The sequence below is a fragment of the Hemiscyllium ocellatum genome, chromosome 35, assembly GCF_020745735.1.
Source record: "Hemiscyllium ocellatum isolate sHemOce1 chromosome 35, sHemOce1.pat.X.cur, whole genome shotgun sequence".
Taxonomy (NCBI): domain Eukaryota; kingdom Metazoa; phylum Chordata; class Chondrichthyes; order Orectolobiformes; family Hemiscylliidae; genus Hemiscyllium; species Hemiscyllium ocellatum.
Genome location: NC_083435.1, coordinates 8,640,541 through 8,655,158, shown reverse-complemented (window position 1 = coordinate 8,655,158; position 14,618 = coordinate 8,640,541). Strand labels below are relative to the sequence as shown.

At 40.9% G+C, this 14,618-nt stretch overlaps 1 long non-coding RNA gene across 1 annotated transcript in view; it reads left to right on the top strand.

Moving 5' to 3' along the window:
• Window positions 1–14,618, top strand: part of LOC132832505 (uncharacterized) — an 89,432-nt gene that overhangs the window by 38,216 nt on the left and 36,598 nt on the right. The window lies entirely within an intron of this gene.

Sequence of the window (14,618 nt, the reverse complement as noted above, 5' to 3'; positions counted from 1 at the left end):
GCCCCCTTGACCAGGTCAGCTCTTTGTGGTGCCCATTCTCTTGGAGTTTCCACACCAACATTGCTCAAGAATGTTCCTGCAGTGAACATTCTTGAGCCATATATCCAAGCCACCTACACTTAAAAGCTGCTGGAGTTTGTGGAACACAACAGAACTACTATTGATTCTCATTTGTTAAAATCTCTGTCTCTGCAAGGTTCCAAGACCTACCGCAGATGCCTGAAATTGTGAATAGTTGCGAACCCAATATGCAAGTCGTTTTTTTTTTGTTTATATTCATACCTATGATAAAGTTTAATTGATAAACTACACACGAAAAGACATTACCAACATTAAATAATAATAAAATACATTGTACATTATTATACTTATGCTTACTCTGTCAAATGAACGGGTTTCAGATGTTTTAGATTAACCCTTAAGGAACCGTGGAGCAACGAAAAATATCTTGCACGCACGCAAATACACACACACAGACACACACACATACAATTTAAGTACACTTTTTACATCTAATTCTTTAAAAATATGTTAGCCTATTGTGGGTACTCACCGGCTTCTCCATTCTTCATTGTTGCTGCAATGATATGATGATGTGACAATGAAACAAGGACAAAATGTTGTCAGAAGAAGGATCATCTGCTTTGGGTGATCCAGGCACCTCGAACGGTGAAGCTGGAGAAGCAGCAGATGATAGCGATGGTTGGATAATGTCAGGAACAGACAATGTTGATGGTTTCTCATCGTGGACAGTGGACATGGTTTGATTTTCAACCTTTTGGAAAAACATTACGATAGGAAGTTATTGTTTCTTTCTTTTCATCAAACATTCGCTCGAGAGGTTCTAATGCTTCGGTAATTATATGGGTAACTTCAGTGCTGCATTCCATTTTAGGATTATAATTCCCGATTTTTTTCTTTTAAAGTCTGTGTAATCCAAACCGCTTTGCCAAAATTTTCCAATGTCCACATTGTTGGTTCTGTTTCAGTTTATTCTTCCTCTGTTGATGACAAGTTCTTCTAATTCCTCATTCGTCAACATTCCTCAATGTTCTTCTATATGTTCTTCCACTTCTTCATCAATCATATCAATGAATCCCTGTCCACCAACTTCTCTTGCTACGTAAATGATTTTCGTTGCCTCTTCATCGATAGCTGGGAAACTTTTAAAATCATTCACAACTTCATCTGTAAGTTCTTCCAACAGGCATTTATGGTCTCTGGTTTAATTCATCCATTGCCGCTTTGATAAATGTTAGTGCATTGGCAATAGTGAATGATTTCCAGCATTCCATAATTTCTAGGTTAGGCTCTGCATCAATTGCTGCTCGAATCCACTCAAATACTAGGGTGTTTGTGGCCTTCGTTGGATGATCCCCTTGTCCAGAGGTTGAAGCAGTGAGCTTGTGTTTGGTGGAAAAAACACAACCTTAACATTTTCATTCTCAATGGCAATAGATGTTGGATAGCCAGGTGCATCGTTTATTATTAATGGTAACCCTTCCTGTTCCAAGTATTTTTTAACTTGGGGAATGAAGCATGAGTGAAACATTTGGTATAAAGCACAGCTGTCACCCACACTTTCTGATTGTGTTGCCAGAAGATGGGCAGATAGATTTTGTTTTTATTCTTGAGGGTGCAAGGATCTTCACTCGGTAAACCACGCCTGGCTTGATCCTATGTCTTGCAGCGTTGCCACATAGTACCAAAGTTAATCTGCCCTTCCAGGCTTTGAACCCTTGTGCCTGCTTTACACTTTTGTGAATGTACATTCTATTAGGCATCTTTTTCCAAAACTAGCCAGTTTCATCACATTTGAAGTTTTGGATATAGCCTTCCTCCTCGATCAACTGCTTCAATATTTGCTGGAAACGTGGCAGTAGCTTCATCTTGGTTAGACGCAGCCTCTGCAGTAATTTTTATATTTTTCAAATTATGCCTATTCCTGAATCTAGGCAACCATCCCTTCCTTGCTGTAAATGGCTTTGTGTCTTTCTCTTCAGTGGATTCTTTCTTAAAGTATTCAGATAGGCTTACGGCCTTTTGCCGTAACAGGTTACTGTCAATTGGCATATGTTTCCGGTTCATACCTTCAACCCACAAATTTAATGCTATATTCATCATAACTAACACCTTATCAGACACTGTCAACATAACTTTCACAGTTTGAGTTGCCACAGCAAAACTAGACTGAATTTTTATTTTGTTCTTCACCACCTCACAACGGAAGATTCATTCTGACCGTACATCTTAGCGACTGCAGCATACGATTTTGTTTCTTGTTGTATCAAGTCGAGAATATGCACTTTTTCACTGATGGGAAGCACTTCATGGCTTTTCTTGCCATGAAGGGCCAGTTTTAAGCAAAATTAAGGGTTAAGTGGGCCAGCGTGGGTACCGAGACAAAGAGAGATGAGTCATGTACTGACTGCGATGGAGTGGGAGAGTGTCACCACACTACCCTGAATGGGCCCATTTGGGCTGTGGCAAACCTCATTTAACCGAGACAACAAAAATCAATCCCACTGATACAACGGTTGCCCTGTATAATAAATAACTGTTTATTCATGTGATCACATCTCTCTTTTCTTGATTTCCTCTACAGATATAATGATCCTGCTTAAATTTATGGATTTTATAATCTTGTCACCACATCTGGATATTTTTAGATCCTACTTGAGCCCTGACTTTGCTATGATCCCAGTTTTCACAATGCTGGACAAGCCGGTTATTTGTCAGGATCTGACTTAACCCACTTAACCCAATGCAATAATTCAAAGAATATAATGTGGAGAAGAACCAAGGGTAGGAAACTAAGCAATAGGATTCCAGGATTTAATTGAAACACCAAAAGAAACTTTACAAATTTGAACCAAATACAAACATTAATGATGAATAGGCTCATTGAACGAATTAGATAATGATGCTTAAAAAAAACCTTCTACCTTAAACTCATTTAAACAGATTTATCCCAATTTAAATAATCTTTTATAGCGTTTTAACGCCGTTAGGCCATTAATCACACTTTGGAAAGCAATGCCTTTTTATCTCCGATCTCTAGTATAACTCTACCAATAAGTCTTTCTGGGCCAACTATATGTTTTGCTGTCAGTTACATTCCATGACCACCCTCTACCCAATTCACTACAATTTCCTTTAGTCCATTTTCTTCAAACTCACTTAAGTTTTGTCCAAATACCATCAGTTCTTACTCATTGTTCTATCTCCACAGTAATCTTAGGGCTTTCCTGCTTTCAAAAGTGACAAAACTAGGCCTAGAGTTCAAACATTGTTCATAAGTACACACAGGTATTATAAAGGAGAAAGTAAGGACTGTAGATGTTGGAGATCATAATCAAGAGTATGCTGCTGGAAAAGTTCAGCGAGTCAGGCAGCATCCTAGGTGCAGGAGAATTGATGTTTCAGGCATAAGCCTTCAGGAATCAGCCTTCCTGATGAAGGGCTTATGACCGAAACATCAATTCTCCTGCTCCTCAGATGTTGCCTGATCTGCTCTGCTTTCCTAACACCACACTCTCAACAAAGTATTAATAACAAAATTAACCCTCCCTAATTCACCTTCAATTGAAAATAAATATCTGCATTTTTAACTCTTAATATAACCCATAATTGTAACAGGCAGAAATATCATGTACTTGAAAATAGACATCAACAAATTAACCAAAATAACAAAATGAAAGTTTTAGAATAATCAATTTAATAACATTCAAATATGATATTGTAACATCATATCTCAGAATCCATGAAAATGCTTTGTTTTCCTCTCTTCAGTATTTGGATTTCTCCCTCAGGATTTCATGTTCTGGGTGCAGCGTGAGAAATGGAAACACGGAGAAATCCCAGCTCCAGGCTGGGAAACAGTTGAAGAGGTATAGGATGAGACTGAAGCAGGGAGTTAATGAAGGAAGGCGAGTGACCAGATATTTAATCTTCTTTTTAATTTTTTTCTAACGTTTGTACAAGTGACCCCGCTATCCGAAAGTAGAGCGTTCCTGCCGAAATGGCATAAAACTAAGAAGCAATTACCATTAATTTATATGAGCAAAGGGTTTGAGCGTTCCCAGACCCAAAAAATAACCTACCAAATAACACAAAACCTAAACTAACACTAACATAGTGTAAAAGCCATTGGAGGTTGGGGTGGTGGGAGGTACAGGAGACTGGGGTGTACGAGAGAGAGGACGAGAGTCATCTGTTAACATCGCATCGTTGTCTGATTCCATCAGAACAGGTAGGTCACTAACATCTACACTTTCATCTATGTCTGCCTGCCTCGATGTCAAAGGTCAAGGTTCGTCGTCTGCTGTAGCTGATGTGAAGGTTTTAAATACAACACTATGCTTAACTGCTTAGCCTCACGCATTTTTCTATCATACAAGTCTTCATAGACACTCAAAACATCGGCAAACCTTCCCTAAACCTACGTGCCTTTTCAAAATTAAAGTCATACTTTTCCACAATCATTGCAGCGCTCTCAATCATAGCGAAAATCTCAAGCAAGTCCTTCACATTCAGTTCCTGGACGACTTCACTTCCAGGCTGTTCACTATTGAGTTCAGTTTCGATTCGTACCTTTTCCTCTTGCAATTGCATCATCTCTTCATCTGCCAGTTCTTGATTATGGGATGCCAAAACCTCTTCATCATTATCTTTGTCAACTTCCACAAACCCAGCATCCTTACCTGAAGTCACTATGGCTGTATCTACTGTTGGTTCGAAACCTTCACTGCTTCGGGACACAGTTTTCTCCAAATGCCATTTCTCATTGAGACTGTTATCCTATTGAGAGCATCTCGAAGGTTGGTGATTCCCAATTTTATATTGTACTGTTTCTAGATCTCTCGCAAAGATGCTTCGGAGTGGCTCTGACTGTCAACAGTACTTACCATAAGAGGCATCACATTTTGCGTATAGTAAGCCTTGATTGTGGCTATTAGGCCTTGGTCACACGGTTGCAGTAACGACGTCATATTCAGTGGTAAGAACACAACACGAATGTTACCACCATACTTGGCAATGCCACGTGGATGAGCAACATAATTATTGACAATTATAAATCACCTATTATCGAGGTTATTTTCTCTGTAGTATTTTTCAACAAAAGGACGAACGTATCCACTCATGTACTCAGGAAAAAATCACCTGGGTATTCCAACCGCTTTGATGTGAACGAAACACAACAGGAAGTGTATTCTTATCAAGGCCTTTAAGTTACCTAGGATTTTGTGAATGGTACACTACTAGAGGCCTAAGGACAGTATCACCAGTGGCATTAATAACAGGCATTATAGTAAACTGTCCTTCCATGCCTGTGTCCTTTAGCCTACTTTTCTTCTGTTGAAATAAATGTCTTGCTCAGCAATTTTTTTCCAATAAATTTCAGTTTTGTCATAGTTAAACACTTATACAAATAACCACCTTCTGTAATTATTTTCTTAAGTTCTTCTGGGAACTTTTCAGCTGCTTCAGTATCAGCTGAAGCACTCTCTCCAGTACCCTGTTAAGCTGCCCTCACCTCGAAAACCAATCAAACCATCCATTACTACCTTTACATTCCAGTTTCGCAACACTTTCATCACCATCAGCCAGTGCTTTCTGATTCAGCTTATTAAAAAGACTGACCGATTTCTCCTTCAGTATAAGATAACTTAATGGAACACCACACTTTGTACACCCATTAATGCAGTCAAGCAATAGACTTTCCATTTTATCCATTACTGGATGCCAACTAAAAGAGATCACTTTGCTACAGAAAGAACCAGTAGTAACTTTGGCAGCTTTCAAGATTCTTTATCTCTGTGTGTAAATAGTATGAATGGTGGACAGTCAAGTTCAGTTCATGCACAATGTCTTTGTTTCATTGACCATGATCGAAACGTTTAATTATGTCCAGTTTGATGCTAAGCGTAACAGCCTTACCTGCTGTCTTAGGCTTTTCTGATACCTTAGATCACATTTTGCTAACGGATGCACAAAATAAATTGAGATAAAGCACAGATGATCACATTCACAGTTCAAAGCTATGGCAGCTTGATGCTGAGATGCTGGGTGTAGTTCCTGGGGAAGGCCACTCTTGCTGTGTGCGCACTTCCGTGAAAGCAAAAATTCTCTTTTGGTTAGCGAAAACAGGTACTAAAATAGGTCTTCTCGTAAAAGCGAATTGGCATAAAGCGAAATGTTTAAAAAGCGAGGGATTAGCTGCATTTGTTTTATTGACAGTCTGATTAGCATATTAAAAAAAATTTGCAAGTTCAGTGACACAGTTAGTGACAATCTGTTGTCAATGGTGGTTTCCAAATCCCAATCCCTGACCTCTGACCCAGATTCTAATCATAAGGTCAAGTCATTGTCATGTCGGGGATAAGGCGCTGCCCCTTTTCTAGGATCCAGATCCAAACCAGAGCAGATTCTCAGAAACTGGTTTAAACTCAAAGTCTGGAAGAAAAGATAAAGTTTCTCTGTGAATTTATTCTCAATGATGGTGTTGAGGTTTAATGACATTTAAACTGTCAGACTCATAACTGAGATAAACTCCCACATCCCTGGGGATCTGACCATCAGGGAGTGGGGATTCACTGAAGGATTTCATCATAACCAGATTTCCACTACTCCCAAGAGTCCAGAATCCAATCTCCAGCTACAGAATGACTAGTTCCTCTCCATAGGTTCTGTGGTTACTCCCAATGATCCACACCTCCTTGAAATGAATCCCTCAGATCCCGACATACTGAACCCTTTTGCAAACTTCTTCCCATTGTCATTGAGCTTTGTGTCAGGATACATTTTAAACTCTTCCGATCATCAGAAGACTCAAGCTAGGGATTCATTATTTATCCATCCGCAATCACAGAGACTCTGAGAGAAAGGGAGAACCTTGAAGAAAGTATCTGAAGTTTAGTTGGGGGGACAGATCTGTTGGAAATTGAGGAAGGAGGGGACTTAGAAGGTTGTTGTCTGCCACAGTGCTGGTGCCCAAAGCAGGGACTCCTGGCTGCTGTAGGCCTGAAGCATTGGAACTTCTTGATGCCCCCATTACACTGCAGAGGGCTTGCAGAGGCCTTGATGCTGTACTTGAAGACCCTTATACAGAAGATGAACTCAATTTAAGTAATTTCTTTTTTGTTCGTTTGTAACTTGAAATGGTGCCAGATTGTGGTGACAAAGCAGCTTTCACTATAACTTTCAAGATTTAGCTCACCATAAATAATTCAGAGGGTTCCAAAGTTCCACAACTCTGAGGTACAAAACAAATTGCCATCCCTATCCTAAAATAATTACTTTTAATTTTAAAACAGTGCTACCTACTTCTGGACTGGTCATCCTTTCAATGTCCACCTTGTCAAGACCAGTCAATATCTTCTGCACTTTCCCCAAAATCAAATGTACCATCACATTAAAACATGACAGGAAACTTGGAAAATGTGAAAGGACAGCTCTTTCAATTAAGGATGGCATAAGTACAATGGTGAAAGATAACCTTAGTTCAGCAGGTCAATGTGTAGAATCCAGAGATCAATATGTAGAAATATGCTTGCGTGGAGATGAGAAACCACAGAGGATACAGGAAAAACTAATGGAGATTTGTGAAAAAGGTGTGATAATCATGATTGGACATGCCTGTGCTGGACTGAGGTGTACAAAGATAAAATTCACACAACACCAGGTTATAGTCCAACAGGTTTATTTGGAAGCACTAGCTTTCAGAGCACTACTCCATCAGGTGGTTGTGGAGTATACGATCATAAGACAGAATTTATAGCAAAAGTTTACAGTGTGATGTAACTGAAATTAAATATTGGATTGTTTGTTAAGTCTCTCATCTTCTGGAATGAACATGTTCTTTCTAAGTAAATTGCACAACTTTTTTAATGTTGCATTCTCAAGTGAACTTTTAACAATTGGTGTCATGTCGGCCCAGATAATGCATTGAAGGTGTGACGTCCCCTGTGTGAGGCTGTCTGTGCCCCAATGTTCAGACTGATTCTAATCTAAAAAAGGGATTTACAGAATCTTACATGGATTCATGCAGCTTTTGAGTGAAATAAAATGTAATTCTACAAGTACAAATTCACCTCACAAATTTATGTGTGTGTGTGTTTTGGAGGGGGGGGTGTTATGTGTATGAGTGTCTGTGAGAGAGTGTGTGTATGTGATGAGTGTGAGTGTGAAGGAGTATAAGTCTGTGAGAGGGTGCATGTGTGCATGTGAGTGTGGGAGTGTATGTGCGAGCATATGAGAGAAGGTCTGCATGAGTGTATGGGTCTGTAGGAGTGTGTGTGTGTGTGTGTGTGTGTGTGTGTGTGTAGTGCAGTGGGGTCACCTGTAGTGTGACATGAACCCAAAGTCCCGGTTGAGGCTATCAGTCTCTGCTCGGCCAATTTTCGTGTTGCCTGTCCCGAAGTCCACCTTGGAGGACAGTCACCCGAAGGTCCGAGGTCGAATGTCCCAGACTGTTGAAGTGTTCTCTGACTGGAAGGGAACATCCTGTCTATTGATTGATGTGCAGTGTCTATTCATCCGTTACCGTAGCCTCTGCTTCGTCTTGCCAATGTACCATGCCTCAGGGCGTCCTTGCCCGCAGTGTATGAGATAGACAACATTGGCTGAACCAGATGAGTACCTGCCACATACATAGTAGGAGGTGTCCTCGTATGTGACGGTTGTATCCATGTTGACACTCTGACACGTCTTGCAGTGTCTACCATGACAGAGTTGTACGGTATTGTCCTGAAAGCCGGGCAGTTTTCTGTGAATCTGTTTGAGGTTTGATGGTTTTTAAAGGTGAGAAGTGGAGGTGTGGGGAAAGTCTTAGTGAGGTGCTCATCCTCATTGATAATGTGTTGCAGGCTGCGAAGAAAATGGTGTAGTTTTTCGGCTCCTGGGAGGTACTGGACAACGAAGGGTACCCTGTTGGGTGCAGCTCGTGTTTGTCTCCTGAGGAGGTCATTCTGGTTTTTCACTGTGCCACGTCAGAACTGGCAGTTGATGAGTTGAGCATCGTACCTTTCTTATGAGGGCATCCTTGCTTACTTTGAAATGCCTGTCACATTCCTCCTCATCTGAACAGATCCTGTGTATGTGTAGGGCTTATACATAGGGGATGATGGTTTTAATATATTTCAGGTGGAAGCTGGAGAATTGTAGCATCATGAGGTGTTAGATTAGATTAGATACATTACTTACAGTGTGGAAACAGGCCCTTCGGTCCAACAAGTCCACACCGACCCTCTGAAGAGCAACCCCCCCAGACCCATTCCCCTACATTTGCCCTTTCACCTTACACTACGGGCAATTTAGCATGGCCAGTTCACCTAACTTGCACATTTTTGAACTGTGGGAGGAAACCGGAGCACCTGGAGGAAATACATGCAGACACTGGGAGAATGTGCAAACTCCACACAGACAGTTGCCTGAGGTGGACATGAACCCGGGTCTCTGGCGCTGTGAGGCAGCAGTGCTAACCACTGTGCCACAGTTTTCTATGGGTTTGCAGTAGTATGAGGTGCTGAGGTGACCATCCTTGATGGAGATGCATGTGTCCAAGAATGAGACAGATACTAGAGAGTAGTCCATGGTAAGTTTGATGGTGGGATGAAACTCGTTGATATCACTCACTGTGTGGTTGTTTCAGTGACTCCTCGCCACGGGTCCAGAAAAAGAAAATGTCGTCAATATCCCTGGTGTATAGTGTTGATTGGAGGTCCTGCATAGAGAAGAAGTGTTGTTTGAAAATGTGTGTGAAAATGTTGGCATATTTGGGTGCACATTTGTTCATCATGGCTTTTCAGTGTGTCTGTATGAAAGCTGGTTGTCAAAGATGAAGATATTGTAGTCAAGAATAAAACAGATGAGTTGAAAGACAGTGCTCGGAGATTAGCAGTTGTTGGTGTTGAGTACTGAGGCTGTTGCCTTGATGCTGCCATTGTGGGGGGTGCTGGTGTAGAGTGCTGGAACTTCCATTGTGACGAGGAATGTTCCCAGTTCAACTGGTCCGTGGGTGCTGAGTTTCTGTAAGAAATCTGTAGTGTCATGACGAAGCTGGGGGTCACCTGTACAGTGGGTTTCAAGATATCTTTGACAGGGTCTCACAGGGTCCCACTGCCTGATAGAATGGGATGCCCTGGTGTGTTGGCTTTGTGTATCTTCAGAAGGCAGTAGAAGTCGCCTATGCAAGAAGTACCTGAGATGAGGGCGCGTAGGGAACTCTGAAGGACTGGATCCAAAGTCTGAATCAATGTGTTTAGTTCACGGGTATGCTTTTTGGTCAGATTGGCCAATAGGTGCCTTCAGTGTTCCTGGTTATTCTGTTGTCGGTACACTTCCTTCCAGTAATCTATTCTATTCTGAATGACTGCTCTCTAGCATCTGTCTCATTCTTGGACACGTGCACTTCCATCAAGGATGGGCACCTCAATACCTCAGCCTACCACAAACCACGGATAGCCTCATGATGCTACACTTCTCCAGTTTCCACCTAAAACATTAAAACAGCCATCTCTTCTGGATAAGCCCTACGCATACACAGAATCTGTTCAGATAAGGAGGAACTTGGCGGGCACTTGAAAGCACTCAAGGATGCCCTCATAAGAATGGGGTATGATGCTCAACTCATCAAACGCCAGCTCCGACATGCCGCAGCGAGAAATTGTAATGGCCTCCTCAAGAGACAGACACAAGCTGCACCCAACAGGGTACCCTTCGTTGTCCAGTACTTCTCAGGAGCCGAAAAACTACGCCATGTTCTTCGCAGCATGGAACATATTATCAATGAGGATGAGCATCTCGCCAAGACCTTCCCCATACCTTCACTTCTCACCCTTAAACAACCTCAAACAGATCATTATTCACAGAAAACTGACTGGCTTTCAGGACAATACCATAGAACCCTGTCATGGTAGACACTGCAAGCCGTGGCAGATGGTCGACATGGATACCACCGTTACATACGGGGACATCTCCCACCATGTACATGGCAGGTACTCATCCGACTCAGCCAACGTTGTCTATACATACACTGCAGGCAAGGATACCCTGAGGCATGGTACATTGGCAAGACCAAGCAGAGGCTACAGCAACAGATGAATGGATACTGCACAACAATCAACAGACAGGAGTGTTCCCTCCCAGTCAGACAACACTTCAGCGGATAAGGACATTTGACCTTGGACCTTCGGGTAACCATCCTCCAAGGCGGACTTCAGGACAGGCAACAATGCAACATGGCCAAGCAGAGGCTGATGACCAAGTTTAGTACCCATGGGGATGGCCTCAACCAGGACATTGGATTTATGTTACACTACAGGTGATCCCACTGCACTACACAGACACACACACACAAACACAGATACACACGCACTCACGCATTCCTCCTCTCATAAGCTCGCACATACACTCCCACATTCACACGCACACATGCACCCTCTCACAGGCTTATACCCATTTACACTCACACTTTTACACATACATACACTCTCTCATAGCCTACGCGCGCGCGCACACAAATTTGTGGGGTGAATTTATACTTGTAGAATTACACTTTATTTTGCTCAAAAACTGCATGAATCTATGTAAGGTTCTGTAAATCCCTTTTTTAGATCAGAATTAGTCTGAACATTGGGGCACAGAGAACCTCATACAGGGTACCTCACTCCTTCAATGCATTGTTTGGGCCGACGTGATACCAATTGTTAAAGTTCACTTGAGAATGTAACTTTAAAAAAGTTCTGCGATTTACATATGAAAGAACTGAAACCAACATGTTAATTCTAAAAGATGAGAGACTTAACAAACAATCCAGGTCTTTTCCAATATATAATTTCAGTTACATCACACTGTAAACTTTTGCTATAAATTCTGTCTTATGACCTTATACTCCACAACCACCTGATGAAGGAACAGCACTCTGAAAGCTAGTGCTTCCATATAAACCTGTTGGACTATAACCTCGTGTTGTGTGATTTTTAACTGTGATAATCATGAGTCATTTTAATCAGCATAGAGATTGAATGTGTCACATTAGCAAGGAGAGCTTAAATGTTCAAAGAGTTCATGCAAACTGTTTTTCTGGGCAACCTGGGATCAAGGAAAGCACACTGTTTGGTAATGTGCAGTGAAGCAGGTCTAAATAATGACTTCATTCCAAAGGTATCCTTCGATAGGAGTGATCATATTAAGTGTCTTGAACTGATGCTTCAAACCTCAAAAAAAAGAGAATTATGAGGGCGTGAGGTCAGAGTGGACTGAGAATTTATGTTCAAGGATATATTAGTCAAGATGCAGTGGCAGTCATTTCAGGAGATCTTTTAGAATTCTTAGAAAAGAGACTTTACAGTGCTAAGGAAAGATTATAATGGAAGGACATGGCGAACTAAGAAAGTTGGTGTCAGACTGAAAGAAAAATTTCAGAAAGATGAGTGGAAGGTCAGAAGACTGTACAGAAAACAAAGAACATTAAAGAATGATCAGATCATTAACGAAGTAGGGGAAACATGGAATTTCCATAATTCTCAGAGTAACTTTTACCATTGGTCCCAAACATCCCCTGCCCAGTGTTAGAGAGGGAGGAGAGGCTATTTGGGGAAATGAAACTCTGGCTGATATTTTCCAAATGCCAAACTACTAAAATAAGACTTTTCTCATTTTAATATCCCCTTTGTGACTTGGATAATTGAGGAACTGTTGCTGTCTGTTTTCATCACCTGTATACTGACCCCAAACTCCACAGACATAAGATCCAGTAACTCACATTTCTGTACTTTTACATAATGAGGACATAAAATTACAGAAAGGGTCAGGGAAAAATGTGTCTGGAGACCACAAAACAAAAAACGACTAGGAGATGTTTAAAGTTGGTGAAACCTGCTATTTGAGACAGAAATGTTGTGCATAATGATAATGCTGCTGGACCAGTAATGAAAGAACCCTGTCTAATGGTCTGGAGCCCTGAGTTTAAATCCCATTTTGACAAGTGGAATAATTAAATTCAGTTAATGAATTAGTCAAAATAAAATATCAGTGTTATTAGTAATAATAATAATAAAACCATGACAATATGAAAAAACACATCAGGTTCACCTACACACTTTGGAAAGGAAGTGTGTCATATTGACTGGCCTACACGTCCCCAATAATGTCATTGTCTCCAAATGGCCCAGTGAGCTTCACAATTCAATCAAACCACGGTAAAGAGGTTCAATTAAAACAAAACACTGCAAGGACTACTTGGTATTAACTCAGACATCAGAATTTTCAATGCACACGCCACTTAATCAATTTTGCTAAGATTGTCTTCACTAATATCTCAGGATCTTTGTTAACATGAGGAGAGAGATCCCACAGACCAGTCAAGAGATGCCTGATATAGTCAGACTCAGTGAATCATGTCTTACAAAGTTGCAGTTTCATGCATCATCCTGCATGGTTTCTTTTCTGCTCCAGCAGCAGATAAATGCATCACAAGTGATTGTACTGTGTTATACAGTGGGGAGCAACTGGTCCTGGGAATACTTAACATTGACTCTGAGCTCTTTGAAGTCTCAGGGGATCAGTTCAAATTTGGACAAGGAAATTTTTCCTGCTGATTACAGTCTGCTACCTTCCCTCAGCTGATGAATCTGGAAAAACTGAGGTGGCAAGGCACAGAATGTGTTCTGAGTAGCAGAATTCCCTGAAGGGTCGAAAGCTGAGGGGTGACCTTATACAGGTTTATAAAATCATGAGGGGCATGAATAAGATAAGTGGACAAGGCCTTTTCCCTGGGGTGGGGGAGTCCAGAACTAGAGAGTATAGGTTTAGGGTGAGAAGGGAATGATATAAGAGGGATCTAAGGGACAACTTTTTCACGCAGAGGATGGTGCATATATGGAATTAGCTGCCAGAGGAAGTGGTGGAGGCTGGAACAATGACAGCATTTAAACGGCATCTGGATGGGTGAAAGAATAGGAAGGGATATGGGCCAAGTGCTAGCAATGGGACTAGGTTAGGTTAGGATATCTGGATGGCATGGACAAGTTGGATCGAAAGGTCTGTTTCTGTGCTGTACCTCTCTATGACTCTAGTTCAGTGTCCATTGCCAAGAATGACAAGTGTCTGAGCTGTGAAGGACAGCTATTAGACTGCTGCTGACTTTAAAAACTAATCATTTAGTAGGACTTAACCATTTCTATAGTACAGTTGTTATAGGAAGCTAACATGGCTAGAAGAATCCATTTTGACTCCAACAAACACGATATTTTAATTCATTTATGATTTGCATGTTTGGAAAGCAGTGAAGAACCACTGAATAATATGCTGAACCTCAACTTCAAGACAATTGAAGAATAATTAGCTAATAGATATTAGTAAGAGCTGGACACTTAACTTGTAAAAGACAATTTATGATGTATAATATACAATTTTAAATATTTAAGGTTACATTGTGAGTTTTCACTCTGTAAAATGGTGGTTTCCCAGCTGGAAATAAGGAATGTAAATAAAATATTAATAAATGACTTTGTACAATGTCAATAAATTAAGTATGGTAGAAATTTTATATAAAAATCAGACATGTAAATGTTCTGATTTGAGCTGTTCTAGTAATGAATTGGAAAACGTTCACA